Raw genomic sequence first — 7856 nt, 5'->3', positions numbered from 1 at the left:
TTCGTTATTCAGTGCATATGTAAAGAAATGGTGCTCACATCTTCTCTTTAGTGAAAAATCTTGCAACTGAAAAGTAACTCCAAAACAAAAACCACGAATTATCTTCAACATCACGTGTACTGCTTAGTGTTAGATTTATCAACTCGTGCACTCATACTCATTGGCATCTTTCGCCAAATAAATGGATTGTACAGAAGTTACCATTATGAAATAAAAGAAACAAATTACAAGTTAACAAGACCCAAATAAAAAAAATAAAAAATAACAGTTTTTCAACATCACATGTACTGCTTAGTGTTAGATCTATCAGAATAGAGCAGTCGTACTCATTGACATCTTTGGCCAAATAAATACCTAATACAGAAGTTACTATTATGAAATAAAAGAAACAAATTACAAGTTAACATATAAAATAAAATAAAAAATAACAGTTTTTCAATATCACGTGTTTAGCTTAGTGTTAGATTTATCATAACAGAGCACTCGTACTCATTGGCATCTTTGGTCAAATAAATGCCTAATACAGAAGTTACCATAATGAAATAAAAGAAACAAATTACAAGTTAACAAGACCCAAATAAAATTTAAAAAAAAACATTAAAATATTCTAGGCTGTTAATGTGGCCATCACCCATTCAGGTACTTGAAATACCAGTTCAACATCCAGTTCAAACCTATAGTACTTGAGAACAAACATTCACTTAAGTTAAACATTAAAAATAATTACAACTTGGTAGCATATTGCTGTAGTATTTGATCAAATTTGTCAATAGCTGGTTGTTTTTCATCAAAAAATAATTACAACCACTCAAGTTACCCATAAAAAAATAATTACAACTTGTTAGCATATCGTTGTAGTATTTGAGCAAATTTGTCAACGACTGGTTGTTTTTCATCAAAAAATAATAACAATCACTCAAGTTAACTATCAAAAAATAAGTACAATAGCTCAAGTTACCCTTCAAAAAATATATACAACAGCTAGTAGGATTTTGCTCGTTTGGCTCCACTAATCTGGGCAATGCATCATCAAGATATGGTTGTTTACACCGAGCTACTTGACTCCCCATCAATCTTCCCTTTATTCTTCCTATTTTTATACAAAACTTCCATGAATCTACCCATTATAGAACTGAAATCAAAGCACACCAAATCAATTTAATATGCCCATATCGAACTCCCATAAATGAAGATCAAACTAGATTTACAAGCAAAACATGAATACACTTTCTTTTAGTACCCAATCCCAAGTTAACTGAAAATCCATAATTCTTTATCATCACGATTAAGAATTACAAAAAATTGGATTAGCATGCATGTACACACCCCATAAAGTGAGATTTATTTTTTCCCATAAGCAAGCAAAATTATAAATAATATCAGTGCATAAGCATTCCAGATACAAACCTCATAAAGTGACTTATTGCTACGGTTGTGAGCCAGTTAAGCTATCCAGCTGGGTTCCATCAACCCCAAGTTACATCTATAAACAAAATATAACAATTAAAAATCAAACCAACAGTTTGACAAAATAATTACGACAGTTAGAGTGTATGACCAAATTAAGGGAGTAGAAATTTTACACTTTCTTGAGTCTCAATCACTGCAAAGTCTAACTCGATGGCACTAAAGTCCAACCATTCGGTAGTGTTTTGAGGCCACTAACAATACATAAGCAAAATATTAGATCAAAGTAACCCGTATAGCATAGAATTTTTCCTAACATTAAAAACACAATATAATTTGTCCTAACATTAAAAACACGTATGTAACCTGAACAGGAACACTTTGTTATGTCCCAACATCTGTTTTTTCAAATAAATTCCTACACGTTCCAATAACTTCCCCTTATATTCCATGCGACTACAAAGAAACAAAATATATATAAATTAACCTCGTATTACTCTTAACAAACACTTGCACAATAATGAGTTTACTTGTTTACGTTTGCCCTTCTGAGTAGCCTCTTCGCCTTGGGTTTCTGTGACGCCCCCAAATTCCGTTTGGGATCGGACGGATATTTGAAGCGTCGAGACATGCAACACAAGGTTACCTGCCCCCGTTCATAACATATAAGATGCAATATTCCTAACATGCATCTAACAATATGCAATATTCGCAGCGGATAAATTTTTTCTTTAGCAATACTATGCACCAAATTGAAAATATTCCAAATGCTTAAAACATACTTCATACATAAAAATCCATTGAACAACTAAGATCACAACACTAATCCAAAATGGTTATGATCCAAAAAGTAGTAGAGATGCAACTCAATCGTACAAGTAGTAATTTACGTTAATTACTATATCAACATTTATGTCGCACCGTCACTTAGTCAACTGTGTCTAGTTGATCAGCTCCTGATTCTCCTTCAGGTCCTGTAACAAGATCTACTATTCGGGGGGAATGGTAGTTGGGACTACCAAAGTGAGATTTGATTACAAATCTCAGTAAGTTAACAAAAAAACTTCCACACAAGCTAATGATGCATGGATGACAGTAAAAGCATAAATGCATAATCAAATTCATAAGTAGTTAAAGCATAACTTGGAGTACAACATAGCATAATTGACATAACTTAAATTGAAACATGAACTGAACTTGACTTGACATGAACTTGATCTGAAACTTGACTTAGCATGAACTTGTTTTGAAACTTGAATTAACATGAAAAATACATACTCCACAGTTGTTGTGGCCCCATGTATTTTACGTGTAAATACATACTCCACAGTTGTTGTGGCCCCATGTATTCTACGCAAACTTGACTTAACATGAAAAATACATACTCCACAGTTGTTGTGGCCCCATGTATTATACGTATAAATACATACTCCATAGTTGTTGTGGCCCCATATATTCTACACAAACTTGACTTAACATGAAAAATACATACTCCACAGTTGTTGTGGCCCCATGTATTCTACGTGTAAATACATACTCCACAGTTGTTGTGGCCCCATGTATTCTACGCATCACAATTGTAGTTAAATACATACTCCACAGTTGTTGTGGCCCCATGTATTCTACACAAACATAATGTACTCAAGATGAAACGTGACTGGAATACAAAAAGACTGAAGCCCTGACGTAACATAACGTGACTTGAACATAACTTGAAATACATGACCAACTTGAGATAGAAACATTTCGTAACATGGCATAACATATAATAGACAACATATTTAATATGACATATTTGCAACAGTGAATATTACATGACTTGACATACATGTAATAGATGGCATACTTAGCATGACGTACTTGTAATGTACAGTAATACATAACAGAATATATTATGTAACAGATAAAAATTGATGACAGAATAAATTCTGTATAATAGACAATTACGTGATAACTTGGCATGGCATGACATATATGATAACACACATACATACACTGTAGTTCTTTTACTTAGCACACATACACAGTAGACTTCTAGAAGGTTAAAAGCTAACTTACCTCGATCTCCGCGTTTCTTATAAAACTTCAAGTGCGATTACGAGGAACTGTAATTAGTGATTCTAAAAGTTAGAACTAAATCACTAAAAATTTGAAATATGAAAAATACTAACTTAAAGAGTAAAATTTTTATTTTACTCTCTACATGTGGGAAAATGACCGTTTTACCCATAACTTAAGGATTTTGCATACTAATTCCAAAAGTTTCCAAAATTTACATTTCTCATGTAAATTTTATCCTAAATTTAAATATCAACTCAGAAAAATTTAAAACAAAACACAACTATGAAGAACACACTATGGTCGAAACATCCATAGGCCATTTCCCTTTATTTTTGTTGCAATTCCTTCCAACTTCAAAACTCATGCTTAAACCAAAATTTTACAACAAACATCTTCCAATCCTAAGTTCAAAACCATACTTAAAACATCCATTTAGAAAAAGCTAATAATCAACACCAAACTTTTTTGTAAAAAGATCCAAACACTTGAATCACAAGTTTTGACCTTAAATCAAAACATCTCCAAGAATTTCAAAAATCAAATCTTACTTCTAACATATTCATAATATCATCCTAACATCAACCATGCTTTAAATCATCAAACTAAAGTCACAAAAATCACAAAATAACATTTGGAGTTTTTGGTTTTACACTTAGTTCAAAAACAGAAACTTTTTCCTCAACTAGTTTTGATAAATCTCTTGATCTATGACTTATAAATATATGATCTTCAAACCAAACCATTACATGGTTTAAAAAGATGTCCTAAAACATATACAAGCTTCTAATTTAAGATCACATGGTTAGAAATTAACCAAAACATAAATTTAGCCAGGAATATCCACACTTTGGCTTATCTGAATATCTCTTTGCATAAAATTTCATATCTTTGAAACTAACATCAAATATCTTCAAAATAATAATATAACATGTATATAAGATGTTTAGGATCCTCCAATAAAATTATCAAAGTCATTAGAATAGGTTTAGACCACCAAAGAGTTAAACTTTCTCAAAACAGAAACTGTTTTTCCTCTTCCAGTTTCTAAGTTTCTAAATCTAAGAAAATATTTCATCAAAACCTTTAATCATGCAAAAATCCTCAACCAATAGTCATATATACATGTTAACAATACTCCATAAAAATTTCGGACCAATATCTATCCATTAGCTTGGTCAAAAACTCCAAACTATAACATATTCTCCAGTTTATCTCCCAGAATGACCTTTCTATAGTTTACACAATATTTGACTGACCAAATTATTTTCAAATGAGGCAAATAAGATATCCATGTAAACTAAACTCAAAAAGGAACAACTTATATGAAGGAGACTTTATGATAAAACACTTACAAAAGCTTCGAAATGGGTGTACAAAAGACCTCCTAAAAGCTGTCCTAGAGAGAGTGTTTGATATTCTTTTAATGGAAAGTGTAAATGAAGATAATTTCGTGGGGAGAGGTGGTTGGAGATACTTATGGATGAGATATGGAAGAGATGAGGCTGGAGTTGAGAGTTGAGTGTAGTTTTCTCCTACCCAAAAAAAATCTATAAATGATTATCTTATAATATTCTATCCAATAATATCTAAAAAAAAAATCAACTTAAGATATTTTTATCTAATAATATCTATCAATTCAAAATATTTTTACCCAATAATATTCACGAAAATTACCTCAAGATATTTCTTTTTATCCAATAATATCTACAGTTTTGAACAGACGTTTTGTCCGAAAATATGAAAAAATGTTATTGTGCCATAAGACTTTAAATAATCCTCCGAGTCTAATGGCACAAACCATAATACATTTTGACACTTCTAACTATCTCCAATAATCAAAAATACACTTATGATACCATAGTAAATAATAACACTAACTATATAGTTAGACAAAAACCTATACGATTAATGGATTCGTGAAAACTTATGAGGTTTTCACGAGATTCCTAAAGTTAATAGAAATTTCACAATTGAATTTCTAGCGGGCTGTTACAGTTTCACTCTCTCAATCATTGATTTTTTTTTTTTTTCTGAGAGTTGGCGGTCTGCCTTTTCCTTTTACTACAATGGGACTTAGTACTTTCTTAGAACTCTCAGCTGTCATTGTATCGTCAGTTGTAACTGCAACCTTTGAACAAGTTTGATGGGTCGGCTTGTTGGTGCAGTAGCCTAAGTTCATTGCATCTAACTTAGCTAGCATATCCTCATCACATGAAGCTGCATTTGTGGCTACTTGGTAGCATTTCTTGATGATACGTGAATATCTGCTCACTTTAGGTCTCTCATCAACTATGTCATAAATAGTTCGTATAAGAGTGTATGTCCTTTTTATGTCTTTCCTCCATTGATCTAGTATGTACTTTTTTGGCACCAAACGGACTTTGTTAACTCTCATAATGCCTAATACATGTCTACACAATATCCCTCTCATCTCAAACAAGGCAAATGAATACTTCACTTCGCATTCGGCCTCATTAAAGTACACTATGTGGGTCACCTCCTTAATGAAATCATCAACATTCACTTCATATTCTATAGGGTATGTTATAATTACACCATCCTTCCGGTGTAGAGTTGGAAGAGTTGCAAGCATCCCTATTACTTCTTTTTGAACTTCTCTAAATTTATTGCAAGTATATATGTTTTGAAAAATCTTCTCAAGTGGAGAGGGAGAGACGACAGGAATTGTGACGTTGAATGAGTATAAGTCCGCCTTACTTTCATTTTCAATCTTCTTCCTTAATGCATTATCGAACTGATCGACAATCTTTTAAGTTTTTCTTAGCATGAACATACCCGTCGAAAAAAGCATTCATGATCTCGCTTCATTGGGTTGTACTCATTCCAACCCAGAAAACTTCTTTCATGAACACCGGTGCCCAATACGTACACTCAGCGTATAAACTCTTCAACCAAGCATTCTCATGCAAGTTATACTTCGTAATTAACACTTTCCAAGACCCCTCAAACTCCTCTATTGTGTGAGAATCATACATACAATTTAGCAACTGACTTTTCAACCTAGTTTTGTATGCATCATGTGTACCTAACTTCTCAGACAATTTTTTCAATATGTGTCATAAGCAAAATCTGTGTCGGCTGTTTGGAAAGATGAGACTTATTGCATTTTTCATGGCTCTATCTTGATCTGTGATAATAGCCTTGGGAGCTTCACAATCCATACAGGTCAACCAAGTCTGAAATAACCATGTAAACGTTTTTGTATCATCACTAGAAATTAATCCTGCCCCCAATAGAATTAATTGGCCATGGTGGTTTACACCAACAAACGGTGTGAACGGCATCCCATATCTGTTTGTCAAATATTTCGTGTCGAATGTGACGACATCTCTAAAATATTTGTAGGCTGCCCTACTTCGTGCATCCTTCCAGAATATATTCCTCAACCGCCCATCATTATCCATATCCATTAGTGAAAAGAACCTGTCATTTTTGTATTGCATCCAAGCAAAGTACTAACGGAGGGCTCCAACGCCACCTTTCCCGAGTTAAAGGTGGCATGCCTTGTCAATATAATTGCGACAGTCTTTTTCATTGAATGGTAAGTTCTCAAACCCACCCACTTCTTGCACAAGAGAGGCAAAACTCTTGTTCATTCTGATCCCAGCCTGATTATTTATATCTAACACTCTCTTAACAGACTCGCTCACTTCTCTATTGCAGCGAAAGAACCTCGACTTTTATGGACTTAGGTCGTGATTATGGGAATTGTTAACACTTGACAACTTCAACATCCCTTTTTCAAACATAACATTTATCCTTGCCTTACAGTCTATATTTGATATTGGACGTGGCCTCACGACATTTGTCTTACGGTTTTGTGCCTTCCCACCACGAGCACAACCCAATGTGACATATCTAACGCTCTCATCCTCAAACTTATGACTCATTTGTGTCATTATCCCAAAATTGCATTGTTGCCCATATTTTTTATAATAAGAAAATAACTCATCTTCAGATTTAAACACCATTCCCAACTTCGCCTCCTCAACAATATCGGCCCCCTCAGTATGCATAGTATTTTGTAGCCCGGACTGATCGGCATCTTTGGGTTCAACAGTATCATTAATAGATGGCATAGACATACTTTTTCCAGTAGAGTCGGGTGATATATTTTGGATTTCATCCACATGGCTTGAACTTGTCGAGTGTAAACCAATCGAAGAGTTAACTGATGAGTGAAATGAGAGTTGTGGATTTCCCTACAGTTTACACCCACAAAATGAATTAAATTGATTACAAATATGGATAAAAATAAGCGCAGTACTTAACAAACAAATTTATCACCTGACTAGTCCATGTAGATGGGTTGGCATTAGGTCACTCCACAAATGGCAGTAACCACGCATGTGGCATTGGTGGATGGA

The sequence above is a fragment of the Carya illinoinensis genome, chromosome 6 (genome assembly GCF_018687715.1).
Source record: "Carya illinoinensis cultivar Pawnee chromosome 6, C.illinoinensisPawnee_v1, whole genome shotgun sequence".
Classification (NCBI taxonomy): domain Eukaryota; kingdom Viridiplantae; phylum Streptophyta; class Magnoliopsida; order Fagales; family Juglandaceae; genus Carya; species Carya illinoinensis.
This window is presented reverse-complemented; position numbering follows the sequence as displayed.